Here is a 15784-nt window from a genome sequence, read left to right as displayed (position 1 = left end):
TTTTACAGTTTGACGGTAAATTGTTTTCATTTTAAGTCTACATATAACATGTAAGCGAAAATATATTGTGGGGATCGGAAAGTAATGTCGCTTTCTTAAGTTAAATTCACACGACTACATATTTCTAATCAACAATATATTCACCCAAGTTATCAACAACCTTTTGCCATCTAGTATACAAATCAATGCCGGAGCAGTAACAAAACAATCGGTTTTTCTGTAAAATATATGGACAGAAAGGATATTAATTTCTGGTCCCACTTATATATAGTACACGCTAACCAAAATCAACAGACATAGACAGATTCATTAAAAATTTTGGCTAGTTACATGATATCTACCATTTTCCTGCGCTTCACCAAGGACAGTAGATGGTGACCCCTACATCGATTGAGATAATAACTGTCATGTCGTATATATAGCTTCATACGGATATTCTAACATATATCTCTGTTTCAGTATTGCGTGGTATTTGAAAGTAATGGAAGAGATTATTTTCCAGGTGGAGGTACATATATTATGATTTTAGCATTCATATTATAAGGCCTAGGGCCTTGTTTGCTTGGATAGCTTTGCTAACTTAGAAAATGTTAACAGTGGGATAAGCAGCGAAAAAACTCTAGAATATTACAGTAAGTTGAAAAAAAAAGGTTTAAAAAATGTCTTAATTTTAAAAACAAAGTCTTGAATTATAATTAAAAAAGTGCCTCATATGTTTTTTTATCGTTTCTCGTAATATATAATTAAAGTAACACACTTACTACTCGCATGCTTTCGTAATTGGGCCGCAGCGGAAACACGACACTTGCATAACACCACCATCGGCGTAGAGGTGCTACGTACGTAGCATACGTGCTACGTACGTAGCCGACGTGCTTCGAACCTACCGTTTCTGGCGTACGGAACCACTCACGTTTATTACCGAAATGATTCGGCATATACGTCCATTGTTTTTAGGCCACCCGGCGAAAAATAGGCCCAATTTTTTTTTCTGATAGAAATCTGTATAAACATGCAGTTTTTTTTTATTTGAAACTGGCAATTGTTATTTTCAGGCGTTTATCGTGTTATTTATTTATCCGTATACCAACCTTGAATAATTTACTAGATATATAATCTAACTTAAGTTATACACTTATCATCATATCACCCTATAGTCGCTCATATACATGTATAATATATAATCGACGATTTTCAAGCACAAAATATTCGATTTTTTCATCATGGCTGTCGTAGGTTTTAAATGACAATTTATTTTTATTTTATGATCACAGAGTATATTTAACTTTGTAGTATTTATAAATATAAAACAATTTATAAGTATTAAAATTGCCTGAAGGCATTATTCCCAAAGTGTGTAGTAGCCTTTAGTATAAACTGTTGTCAATCTGAGAATGGAAGCTTATTTAATAATATCTGGAAGCCCACTAAAAGTATTCATACATTGCTCATATAAAAAAATTCCCAACTCGGAGAAGTTGGGTTTTGGGTATACAAAATTTATTTTAGTTTGAGTTATTTATTTTGAAAATTTTTAAACAAAATAAGATTTATGTGGTAAAAAAAGTTATAAACTTTTTATTAAAAAAAAATATATTTAAAAGCATAGTATCCAAAATGGAGACATTAAATGATTTAAAAATAAACAGACGACGTACTAAACGTATTGCGCGGAGCATATTAGAAATTTATTACGCGTTAATTTAATAAAGAAAATAAAAAAAATATTAAGAAGAGATATTGGCCAAAAACTCGGTAACCAAAACGTAAGAATAAATCATTAAAATCCAATCAGGCGACCTGTTGAACGAAATGCGCGCAACAAGATGGCCGCCTGTCAAGCTGACGGGTGACAAATGTGAGCTCTTTACCAACCGCCCAGTATATTTAGATCCCTACAACGAGCTCCCACGTTTGACTACCAAAACCAAGGGCTCAATGACGGAGGTCAATTAAAAACGGATGATACCTTCGCTTGGTTCAGTAAAATGTTTCTCTACGTTTCATTTTTGTTGCGCGCAATTGACACCGGATGCGATGTGATTAAAACTTTGAAGGATTTAGAAATTATTTTTATCAATGTGGAATGTATACCTTTGAGTAAATTTCCTCATAAAATAAACCAAAAAATTGGTATAACATACTCAATATTGTTTGAGCATTATTCACATAAATAGCCGTATTTTAAAACATTTTTTTAAGTTAAGGTTATATAGGATGTTTAAAATTGGTTTAAAGCGGATTGTATCCAATTGGATCCATAGAACCGTCTTCCAAAGACATTAAGTAGATCATCTGTTCACCTTGTGGGCGGAAGACAAGGTATTCATTTAATAAACCTTTTAAATTTCATCATCGTGATCATCATTTTCATCGGGCACCATTTTTAGATGGCTGTCATTCCCCCTACATTTACCCTACATTTTCGGGTATAATTTTTTTCCTTCACAGTATCTTACATTCTTTTTTTAACATTTCATCTGTCATAAAATCTTACACTTATGACATTTTTGTCAACTATTTACCTATACTCTTTCATTCCCCTACTCCTTCCTCAAAATATTATAGTTTTTATTCCAGTATTCGTATCACAGATCCTTGTCGATCTAGAAACATTACGTGCGTAGCCTTCTCATGTTCTGTATAATTTTATAAAACATATATTTTTAAGGTACCACAGTTCCGTTACAGTTTTTAATACGAGCGTCTTGCATCTAGAATATTCCAATGATATGATGAATATTTAATTACGTAACTAAACACGCGTTGTGTCAGTGAAAACATAACAAAACCAGACCCCGACGGAGCGGCTTAACTGGATCAAAAGTTTTCCAATAACCCTAAAATGGGCAACAATTACTAAATGGCCTCCAACAAAAGGGTTAAACTGACAACGCGGCGGCTACTAAACGCTTCTACCGAATTTAAGCCCGAAATCATTGTGTCATCGCCGGCTTGGCTTATGTACGGTACAAGTCACAAGCGGAAGCGATTTTATAAAAATTCTTTTTGCAAAGTACATTAATTGTAGATATAAATGGTAATACTTATATGTTTAATTACAGGTAATTAACTAATAACGCTAAAATTGGCTTGACTTGACAGACTCTGTGTTTGGTACTAATCGGTGTAACATAACTCATGAAGATGCCCCGTGGAGGGGTGAAACGGGTGTTGAGTGATTTAACGGTGGTACTTATGTAATTCGCATTGTTTGCCGCATGCGCATTTATTAGCGGGCTGCCGGGCGGTGCACTTTGTTGCACGACTACCACTACATGTGCGGAAGTAGCTAAATATTCGTCCTTTTCTTACTTAGGATGGACTTCCGCAAAATAACGCCTGATTCCATTAAATATTATTTTCCTTTCTTACTATATATATATATATATATATATATATATATATATATATATATATATATATAAGAGATCAAATAAAAGTTTGAGATACTAATTTATGAAGCCTTTATATTAATTTTATACAGGCCTAGTTGGTTGAACCCTTGCGGATACAGGACTTGCCAATCGAAACAAAAATGTATTAGTTAATTGCTTGAAGAATGTTAAGTTACTCTGAACTTATTTTATAGCCTGTCGATAATATATCATTTTATAACTTGTCCATCTACTGGACTTCTTTCCTGACATTGTGATTTATGCTAGAAGCTTCCTTGTCTGTCCTGATGATATATATCAGTGATTCCCAAAGTGGTCTATATCGACCCCTAGAGGTCTAAGACAACCTGCAAGTGGTCTACATCAGCGAAAAAAAATTTGGGGGTCCATGAAATGAAAATGGGGGTCCACGATAGTGGATCTCAACACATCCACTGATAGTACCTATTTACTTACATCATACTTTCTTATAATATCAAAACATTTACATTATTTATAAAAGTACCTATGAAGTAAAAAAAATATTATATATGTTTAAATTTTTTAAATTGTGTAAGTTGTAGGATATTGGTATAATAGATTGGTTTAGTTGGTATAGTTTATAAAAATTTTATTTTGAGTAGTTTTAATTTAAATTTAATTAATAAATGTATAAATTAACATGTGTTTTAACTTCAAGTTTTTAACACTAAACTTCACTACAGTTAGAAATTTACAGGAAATCAATATCAGGTAAGTAGGAGGTCTACCCAACACGGAAAAACATGGCAAGGGGTCTACGACACAAAAAATTTTGGGGAACTCTGATATATTAACATAAAAATTATAATTTAAATGTAAAGTCCCGAGTTTTATAACAGTATTTATGGTCACACTACGTATATTCCATTATTATCCGTAATAAATTAACACTAGTTTTTTATTAACAATAAATATTCCGAGAATTGAAATTTATTAAAATAAATATCTTTGCACGGACAGTTCAATTAACTTGTGTGTGTTTTATTCACATGCATTTCTATAAAAAGTTCCACATTTAAAATGATTACATTAGTCTCTGTGATTAAAAATCGTAACATACACCGTTGTTATAAAGTAAACATTTGAAATTATACTCTGGGTATATACGAATAGAGTGCATTATACCGTACGCTTTTAACGTGAATGTATGAAATTAATTTTTTAAAAGCAATACGCACATACAAAGTTTTGTTCCGGTAATTTTCCGGCATGCATATATAAGTACGGAAAGTAAAACAAACGTAACATTTCTATGGACTTGATCATAGAAAATATTTCCTTAACCAAAGTGGTGCGAGCAGTTTCTTATGTTTTCTTCTACGACTCCATTATGGTTTAAGACAGAGTTCCCCAAACTTTTTTGTATCGTAGACCCCTTGCCATATTTTTCGTGTTGGGTAGACCCCCTACTTACCTGATATTGATTTCCTGTAAATTTCTAACTGTAGCGAAGTTTAGTGTTAAAAACTTAAATTAAAAACACATGTTAATTTATACATTTATTAATTGAATTTAAATTAAAACTACTCAAAATAAAATTTTGTATCTGTTATGTAAAATATACGTAACATTAAATAAACAAATTTTTTACCGCATAGGTACTTTTATAAATAATGAAAATGTTTTGAAATTATAAGATAGTATGATGTAAGTAGGTTCTATCAGTGTATGTGTTGAGATCTACTATCATGGATCCCCACATTTTTTTTTCGCTGACGTAGACCCCTTGCAGGTTGTCATAGACCCCTAGGGGTCGATATAGACCACTTTGGGAATCACTGGCTTAAGAGGTGAGACAATGTCTTGACAAAGGAACGCCTAAGATCTCAGAAGATTTTATTTGATGATTGCAAATTATTCGTCTTCTTTTAGACGATGGAAGCTAACTACAAGACCGTCCCCAAATATCGTCACGATGTCCGGTCCTGCGCATCCAGCGACCTTGTCGGTCCATTTAGGGGGAGGGGGGATGGAGGGAATCCCCCCTCCCGCGTCTACCGGCTCGTGGTCGCCACTCGAGATCCTTTCGGTTCCAACCGCCATTGGTTGTACATGTGCCTTACCTACTGCCACTGCAGACGAGCAATTCTTCAAGCTATCAGCTGAGCATAGTTCTCTCCTTGATATTTACATTGCTTCATATTTATCATATGTTATATTGAAGTAAACAAAATCCAACAAAATATCCTTTAATTATATGTAAAGAAATTAGTTTCTTTAATTATTATATGTTGTACTATGCCGCGCGTACTCGTATATAATGTCGGTAAAGCAGTGGCTGTTTAACCTTGAAACTTCATAGATGGCGCTTTTATTAATTGTGTTACGAAGGCGTCCATTGCAGTCGCCGGTAAGTAATAAGTGTTTTTGTGATGTCAAAGCGCTAATAATACATATGTTTATATGCAAGGAAACTAGTTTCTCCCATAATTATATTTTGTACTATGCTGCGCGCATATAATGTCGGTAAAGCAGTGTCTGTTTAACCCTGAAATTCCATAGATGGCGCTGTTATTAATTGTATTATGACGGCGTCCATTGCGGTTGTCGGTCGGTAAAGCAGTTGTTATTTGAAGTGTTTAAATGATATTTTAAAATATTTCAGAATAATATTTTAAAAGGAAACTATATTTAACGTTTTTATTTAAACTTGTTTCATATATATATATATCTATGTTAGGCATTAAATTGTCTTTCTACTGTATTAAATACGCTTATAAACAAATAAAAGCCTAACTAAGTTTTTATGGGCTATTCTCTAATAACGACGATGTCTCTTCATAGCTTTTTACTCTATTTTACATATATTCTCATTCTTAACATACTAAAACATAAGTTATATCCTAGTTGACAACCTGCTGGTAGAGGCTGCCAGTGGTTATATGTATAAAAGCCTCAAATGGGTGAATATAACCTTAAAAGGTTATATTCACCCATTTGAGGCATATATAACTCACCCATATATAAATAATAAGTAACGTATTGATATTGTAGTAAGATTTTAGAAATTCATATTACAATATATAAATATATTTTGCTTACTATCTTTCCCCGTTTATTGCCAGAAGTTGGTCTATATCAGAGGTGGATTATTTTTGGCTCCGATTGATTGTCGAATTATTTCTATATTTAAATTTATATAACCCACGTCATCTGCTGGGAAATTCACGCCAGTAATTTGTTTCAATTACTGGCGTGAATAATAATTATTATTATTCCAGCATTGAATTAGCGAAATCCAAACACCGATCGTAATTAACTAACCGGCGTCTTAAGTATTGTTAGGAGTGCTGTCATATACGTGTGCATATATCTAACTTCAATGCGCATATTTTGTACTTTTGTCATATAGTTTCAATAAATATAATTTTTGTAAGAAAATATACGTTTGCGTGTTTTAAATGCGTATTCAATTGCGGCTGCAAATTTTCAAATTTCGAACAATGGCTTCAACTGTCAAGTAGCTTGGCCACCCCTGGTCTATAGCATTTAAAACTATTCATAGTGACCACTCTACAGGATGTTTTCAAATAGATGTAAAAGCATTAAAGGTTTTTGTTGATAGGCGAGTTTAAACAATGAATATGCAATGCATGTAATAAATATGTATGACTCTGTGTTTGGCACTAATCAGTGTAACATAACTCCTGAAGATGCCCCGTGGAGGGGTGAAACACGTGTTGAGTAATATCGCGGTGGCAGTTGTGTGATTCGCATTGTTTGCCGTATACGCATTTATCAGCGGGCTGGCGGGCGGTGCACTTTGTTGCACGACTACCACTGCATGTGCGGAAGTGGCTAAATATTGGTCCTTTTCTTACTTAGGATGGACTTCCGCAAGGTAACGCCTGATTCCATTAAAAATATGTATGAATAATGTAGTTGTGGTGATCTTTAGGGAACGCTTTCACCTTGTGGTGGACTATCAGCTGACATGGTAGTAAAGAACCACAATTATTATGTATTCGTAAAATTAAACTTTCAACCAAAAAGTTTATAATAATGTTAAAAATACAAATAAAATGATAAAATAAAATTTGTAAAATGCATTCCAGGGGGAAGTGAAATGAAATAAGGAGATAGAAGATAGAAAGAAGGAACGAGTGATAGAAATTTAAAAAGATAACAGAAGAGCGAGATAATAAGATTAAAAATTGAATAAATTATTTTACTTTAAAAATGGTCCCTGTGTAGTCGAGACAGGGAAATGTACGAAAGGTCCCTTATATCATCATTCATCATTTATTCCTATGTTCCCAAGATGAGGCAGAGGGCGTCCACAGCACGTCGCCATCCCGAGCGGTCTTGAGCCTCGCGCTTTACTTCGCTCCGCGTCATTCCAACTGCCTTCACTTCTGCAGTGATCGTCCGACAGGTTTGCTTTAGGCGGCCACGTTTAGTTTTCCTTGAGGATTCAATTCTAGGGCTTGCCTCGGTAAGTGATCAGGGTCCCTTTGTGTGGCCTATCCTGTTCCACTTGCGGAGTTTGATCTGCTGATCGATCGGTATCTTACCCCAGTGTTTCCAGAGATCTACGTCGGAGACTTTCTCAGGCCAGTATATACCGAGAATACGTCGAAGACAGTTATTAACGAAGACTTGGAGCCGACGCGAGATATCTTTGGTGACTTACGTCTCGCATCCATACAGCAACACGGTTTTCACATTCGACCGGAATATTTTGAGCTTAACTCTCCTAGTCAGTTTCCGTGATTGGTATACAGAACGGAGCCGTACGAAGGCTTCGTTTCTCTTGGAGATTCTCGAAGCGGTGTCCTCTTCGAGAATCTCCAAGAGAAACGCGGGTTCCTTACACTTAGGTAAGTATGTACCGAGAATACGTCGAAGGTAGTTGTTAACGAAGACTTGATCTCTTATAATGAGGGTCATAAAACACTCATTAAGCCTATTTATTTAAAAAAGTACACATTCTTATTTCAACTTCATTTGACCATAAATATATATAAACCTGTACGCGATGTCTTATCAATTGGACCACACGGTAAACGACCTATTTGTAACGACCCTACGACATTACAATAGTTTGCATAACATAAATAATAATAAGTCATTGCTTTTGTGGAAATTAATTTTGTAGACTGAGTTTATCGTTGTAATTTTTTAACAGAATACATATACAGGTTGCGTCTCCTTGTTCACATTATGACGATTGCCTTTTATGTAAATGAATTTTCGACTGTTATATATACTCATATATATATTTTCGATAGTGTTGAAACGGTGTACCAACATTGGGCTTTTTAGTTTATTATATAGCCAGAAGTCGTACGGAGAGAAATCAAGCGAACACAGTGATTAAATATACAGATAATTAAAAACAGACAAACAGACGTTTTGCAAATATTACAGTCCTACTAATCTAGGAAAGAATTATATATATATATATATATAAATATATATATACATATATATATATAAATATATATATATATATTTATATATATATGTATTTTTCCCAGGTCTGAGGTATTTATAGTTTGAAGTTAGTAGAATCAATTAGATAAATCATAACAAAAGAGGAAGCTATCAATGGTTCCTATATTTAAATGATTGCATTATATCTTTGTTTTAACTATTTATTGTTCTTACTATTTCAAACGACATTATTTTAAAATAAAATTATATTTCTTCTAAGTTATATATATTATATTTAGTGTAAATTATAAAATAAATCTTATAATAATATTATTTTAGTGTGTATTATGCCTTCGTCTACATAGGCTCTTTCACTTGAGAAACCTTTCAAAAAAAAAACACGTTTATATACACTGGTTTAAACTAACTATGATATGTTATGAGGTACAGCATAAAAGATAGAATATGTGGACACGGTGCAGTGGTCTCTACTTTCATTTGGAGATAGAGAGTTCTTCATCTGGTCATTTCGGAGAATCTCTAAAGACGCAAAAAGCGAGGTGGAGTTCCACATATACACGCCAGTGACAGTGTGAAATATAAACAAAATTATATATTCATTACAAAATTTCTATTGTCCCGTATAACATATTTTATATCTATTATATTACAATTTTTAATTATTTATAATGTTATTAATTAAATATCTCAACACTAGCTTTACTGCTTGAATATAAGTATGTTACTTCGCGTGATGCCGGCGCCGCACTTGCTCATAAAAGTTAGTTGAGAGATATCTCGCACCGGCGCGAGACCGGCTCCTAGTACGAATTCTGTTTAATATGACCTGAAACGCAATATCCTACATTTTTTTCAGCCGATGGACGTCCACTGTAAGGCATAAGACTTTTCAAAGATTGCCACGTCTTGTGAGTTTCCTTTTAGAGCCAATCCCACGTGTCACGTGTGTACTGAATATTAAAGTGAAAGCGCTTCTGTCGAATTCGACCGCAAGCATAGTTCTTCTAGAAGCTACTAGAGACTAAATTTTAATTACCAATGAACATTTTAACCCTTCCCTTTTAGTTTTAAGTCTCAATCAATACACGAACTCTTCTGAAATTTCATCGCATAACAAAAGCAAAAGGGAGGTAGGTAGGTGTGTTTAAAGTTGAATCAAGTTACAACTTAATTGATAAAGTTCAGTTTCACTTTATATTTAGGCTGAAGGGTTGCGAGGAATGTTTCTTATTGATCGATCTATTATTTTTAACAGGTGTTATTTATTTGAAGGCTTTTTTTAGCGTGCATTATTGGTTTAGTGATCTCTCATACTCCCCTATGTGATTTTAAGATAAGGTATATATATATAGGAGGATATGTAGAGTGATCGCTGTGAAATGTGGACCACTGTCTTGCCTGATGTTAAATGATGACGAGGTCTGTGATGATACATACTTGCATAGAAGCCTTTTCACATTTGTCTTAAAGACTTTTAAGTTATAATTATCTGTAAACAATAACGCCAGCAGGTTGTTCCACTACTTGGCTGTTCGCAGTATAAAAGTATTAGCAAAACGCTTAGTGAGGGTGGAAGGAATTTCAACCGTGTATATATGTCTTGAATCCGTGCGCCTTGTTGTCCGATGGAAGAAAAGATATGCAGTATGCTCAAAATGTTCCAAGCACTGAAGTTACATTCTCACCGATTTGACTTTAAATGAGGTATTTATTTACCCCCTTTTAATCTTTTTTTAGCTCTTAATATCATCCTGTATAAAATAAAATACAGCCTGTATAAAATAAAATACTTTAATTAAAATAATATAATTAAAGTGTATTTAAATCTATTATATAATAAAAACAAACAAACGCACAATTACACTTGTAATAACAATAAAGTGACTACAAGAAATGCTAATTATTCGCAATCTTATAAAATAACATCCAATTAACGCACAATACCCGGCTATAAATATTGCACATCGACGTTTGGAAAGAGACAATCGGCTAATTTCGGCTTCGTAGAGCGTTATCTCTGTCGCACGAAATACAACGACTGATAAAATGTCACATAGGTAGTGTGGTGGTATTTATATATATATATATACCACATATACATATAAATATATATATATATATATCTCTGCACAGCCTTACGACTAACTGGTAGAGAATGCCTTCAGTATTAAATTCGTCGTTATATAAAAGTTTTGCTAAATAAATAAATAATAAAGAACATTATAATTTTAAAGATATATTTCATTACAGTGTTTTTATTGTACGTGTGTATGGAACAGCTGCAATACGAATCGATAACACACTACGAGCAATCAATATATTTTCTCTCACCGCATTACTAATTTGAAATGTTAATTGCACGCATAATTTACATGTTGAATACACTAGTTAAAGCTACTTGCTTTGTTCAATGTTTCAACTCGGACTGAGCAAGGTGTATCTATCTTACAGACTACACTACATACAGTGTGATTCTAAATAGACCTATTTGAAATATATAGGGCAGACCTATAACGAATAAAGGGGGATTGGAAAGTAATATCGTTTTTGTAGATATATTATACAGAAAAACAGAATAAATTTTTGACGCCCTGGCATTGATTTGTATATTAGACGGCAAAAGGTTGTTGATAACGAAGGTGAATATATTATTGATTAGAAATAAAAACTTGTTAAAGATGTAGTCGTGTGAATTTAACTTAAGAAAGCGACATTACTTTCCGGTCCCTCTAATAATGTTTTTTTAATCTATTTTATTTTCGAATATATTCGCATGGTTTTAGTTGTGAAGAAGAATCAGGAAGAAACTCCATACCAACACAATCTTTAAAAAAGTTTACATATACACTTTATCAGATATAGCCTAGATGAAATCAAAACAATCAAGCGATATCACTGCCAACGATTCTTGTCATTTAAATATTCGTTTATTGAATAATAAGCCTATTCAATTCACTTTTAATATGCGTTTTGAATTTTGTAAATGACAGTCTAATGATATTTTGCGGAATTTTAATAAAAAATCTAATTCAGTTTATAACAAATGAATAAAATACTTTTTAGAGTATATATCTGTCACAGTGTGATACGTGAAAAATTATAATTTGATGAAGCGTCATTCAAATTTGAATTCGAAAATTCTTTATTCAAAACACGGCGGAAATAATAGTTGGTGACGTCACGACGCCTCAGATCTGAGAACAAGCTGCGGAAGTAAATCAGAGGAACCGTGTATTTTTAAAATAACATAATAAACATTGAAATAGCCTGAAAGTTTACATATCATCTCCAAGGTGTGCTATGATATATGAATTTACATTGTAGTGATTCTTTACAAATAAAGGTTCTTTACAAATAAAGGCACTAATCGGTGTAGCGTGGCTCCTGAAGATGCCCCGTGGAGGAGTGAAACACGTGTTGAGTAATTTGGCGGTGGCGGTTGTGTGATTCGCATTGTTTGCCGCATACGCATTTATCAGCGGGCTGGCGGGCGGTGCACTTTGTTGCACGACTACCACTGCATGTGCGGAAGTAGCTAAATATCGATCCTTTTCTTACTTATGATGGACTTCCGCAAGGTAACGTCTGATTCCATTAAATATTTAATCTTTAAATGAAAGGTTTCTGTTAGTTTATTGTCTGTTTGTTTGTCTCTATCGTATGATTATTTTCACCTCAAAATCTTGGATCCTAATTCCGACGAAAAACTATCTCCATTGATATTTATTGCTTGATACATTGCAAAATTATTTTTAATTTTTTTCTTTTCATCATGATGTTAGTATGATGTTCACTGCTGGGCATAGCCGCTAGTAGGCAGGCCATATAACACGCAGAAGAGACGACCGCAGGTTTTTTTTGAACACTAATCACCCCAACACTTACTAGGTATCTATTTCTATCATGGTGGGTCAAATGATTTGACTTTATGTTTCCTGTTTGAACATATAAAATGTTTTGCTCGCAAAGTATAATTTTTTTTAATACATTGCTCATCACATTTTTTACATTTTCAATGTAAAAGTTCAAAATAGGTTACGGTATGTTTAGTGTTAATAATTTAAAAACGAGAGGTTTTTAGGAGCTTTTCGCACATCCCTTATCTTGGGTACACAGGTACATTATACTTATCAAGTTTAAGTTTTTCACTCATTAATTTTAGAAAAAATAAAAATCCTCAACTTTTTCCTTCTCAAAATCTTCCACTTATCTTTTATTTATTTGTCACATAATCTTTTGTTCCTTTTCATATTTTAATTTCCTTTCTTACATCGCCTTCACAACTTCTCCTTCATAGAATACCACTTCTTACATTTTTATTTTGCTTTGTTTAATTTTATATCACAAAGTCTCACAATTTATCCTTTTTTCTTACCCGACTAGGACTAACTTTGAATCACGACATTTACAGCCTTTTTACAGTATTCTAAGAAGATGTGGCGTCTTTCTTATTTCAATACAGCGACGTTACCTCTTTCGTGCACCTGTAATTGACAATCTACACGTTCCGTGCTAAATACGGTAGAACTGTCGATAAGGCTTCTATTAATGACTTGGGCAGATTAAATATATAGTTGTTAAGCCGCTTTAAAGCAGATTTTTATAAATATTTTCTGTCTGCATTCTTCTCCTTCTTTCTTCTTCTTTTTAGCCCATAGATGCTCACGGCACGGTATAGGCCTCCCCAAATATTGTCACTATAGCAGGTCCTGCGCTACCATTCAGCAACTTCTCGCGACCTTATTTAAGTAGTCCGCCCACCGTGTGGGCTACCTACCCACGCCGTCTCTACGGCTCATGTTCGTTATTCAAAAGCCTTCGACTCCAACTGTCATCGGTTACACGATTAATGTATATTAACTGCCATTTCAATTCTTGCTACGGATATCTTGATTCTTCTTTGTTATATATTTAATTTAAAAAGGTTTGTTAAATATTTATATAAAACCATGTAACAGTATTAAAGATTTTTATTAAAGCTATCATTGTGAAGTTTGATCTAATATATGAGTGAAAGATTTGAATGTATATGTTATTTGTCAAACTTGTTACAATTACCACTGTATTATCACTCTCAAACTACTGGAGTGATATATAGTAAAGAGGTATTAGTTTTAATGTATAGATATTCAAGTAGTGATAAAGTTTTTTCATATTATAATATCATTACGTTAATAATTTTCAAATTATTGACGTCTGTACATTCGCTATCATATTAATAATACATAACTTAAATAAATGGTTGTTTATATAGTAAACTGTTTAGCATCTCAAAAGCTTCTTTAGGCTTTTTTTTGGCACCCGCTATCGGGACCTCTCCTTCCACCCCCTATTTAATTGGGAACAGGGTTTTGAATTTCTTAATTTTTTCACTTGAGTTTTTATTTTCGGTCTCGTCTTCAATAGTACACAATATCTTTTTTTTCTCCTTCTATCATTCTACAATTCCATCTTCCTTTCTCAATCATTCCATTCCTTTCGTACATCCTCAAACACTTCAGTTATCTATTACAGTATCACAGTTTTAATTGGTTTAATTATTTTGCTCGTGTACATCAGTTTTATCGCGGATTTATTTTACAATCTATTTTAATAACTTTACAATGTTTTTTTTTTAATGGCTCCCGCTATTGGGAGCCTCTCGTACCCCTGTTTTGTTTAGGACAGGGACCTTATTTACAAATATTTTTTTTCAGGGTTTTATCTTTATTCTACACTCACTTTCATTCTTCTCAATTTCTTTTATTTTTCCTTTTATTCTTCACAATATCTTGCAATTTTTTTTGTTCTTTCATTCCTTCTTGCTCTCATCGCCGTCCTTTCCTCATCTTTTTTACTCTTAGGTGGCTAGGTACAATTTTATTTCTAATCTTTATTTTATTCTTACATTTTCTTTTATTATTTTTTGATATTACAGATTTGTTTAGATTAGACTTTTTAATACATTAACTTTACAATGTTTTATCCACCTATGTTTTGTTCCTGTCTATTGCGTGTTGTGCAGCTTTCCTAAAGAATTTGAGGACGCACTCTCTTTCATCATTTTTCATTATTTCTTTAGGCATCAAAGAAAGCTTGTAATATAATTACGAATTATACAAAAAATAACAACAAACCATTTTCACTTAAGGCTATTCTATTAAAACGTTAATAAACTAATTCAAATAGCTTTGTGCATTTAAAGGGAGCTTTGAGCTTTGAGCTTTGTAAGTGAACTTGTCAGTTGAATAATACAATGAAATTTTTACGTTCCACGTTGATTATTAGTTTATAAAGTATAGAGACAATGGATTGTAAAGTCTACGTTTAAAATGTACGAAATGGATAAATACATAGTCCTTTGATGTTGGAGCTTTTCGAGCCCCCGGGCCGGCGTTCTGTCTGGTCGCATTAAAGCCAATTATTTCGTATGGAAGAACATTTTGATGTAATTTTAATTATATTAAGGCTCTTTATTACATTTTAATAATTTAATCTGCGTTATCATTGAAATATAATTAGCCTAAAGATATATGGAAATATACTATAATCGAAACACATGTAAAGATTCACAAAGGACACTGCCATTCTCTGAAAACTTGTTGTAACCAGTGGAAATGCTATATAATTAATGCACAAATTACATTTAAACGGAGTAAAGGTGGAAGCGTGAGTCATATTAACGAAATATCTACATAACATGTTAAAAATGGTTTGTTTAAAGCAAATAACAACTCATTTTTACATCTAATCGCACTGGGATGATCATTACAAGTTTTTTATTGAGACGAGAGTTCGATGAAGGAATAAACGCAAGAAGGCCTCCCTAAACCGAGGGTCGTCAGCCCCGATAGCCGTAATCACGCACACTTTGCATTGCAGCCGGGCGGTTGTAATCAAGTACAAAATACGCTAATTTTAAATTATTTTAGGTATTGCAAGTATCTAATGTAGCTAGAAGCAAAATAATGTTTTTTCTGTACACTGGA

The sequence above is a fragment of the Battus philenor genome, unplaced genomic scaffold (assembly GCF_028537555.1).
Source record: "Battus philenor isolate CCGP_79_NKW_IND1 unplaced genomic scaffold, ilBatPhil1.0.hap1 SCAF_30, whole genome shotgun sequence".
Taxonomy (NCBI): domain Eukaryota; kingdom Metazoa; phylum Arthropoda; class Insecta; order Lepidoptera; family Papilionidae; genus Battus; species Battus philenor.
The sequence above is the reverse complement of the archived record's forward strand: the minus strand, read 5'-3'. Positions refer to the sequence as shown.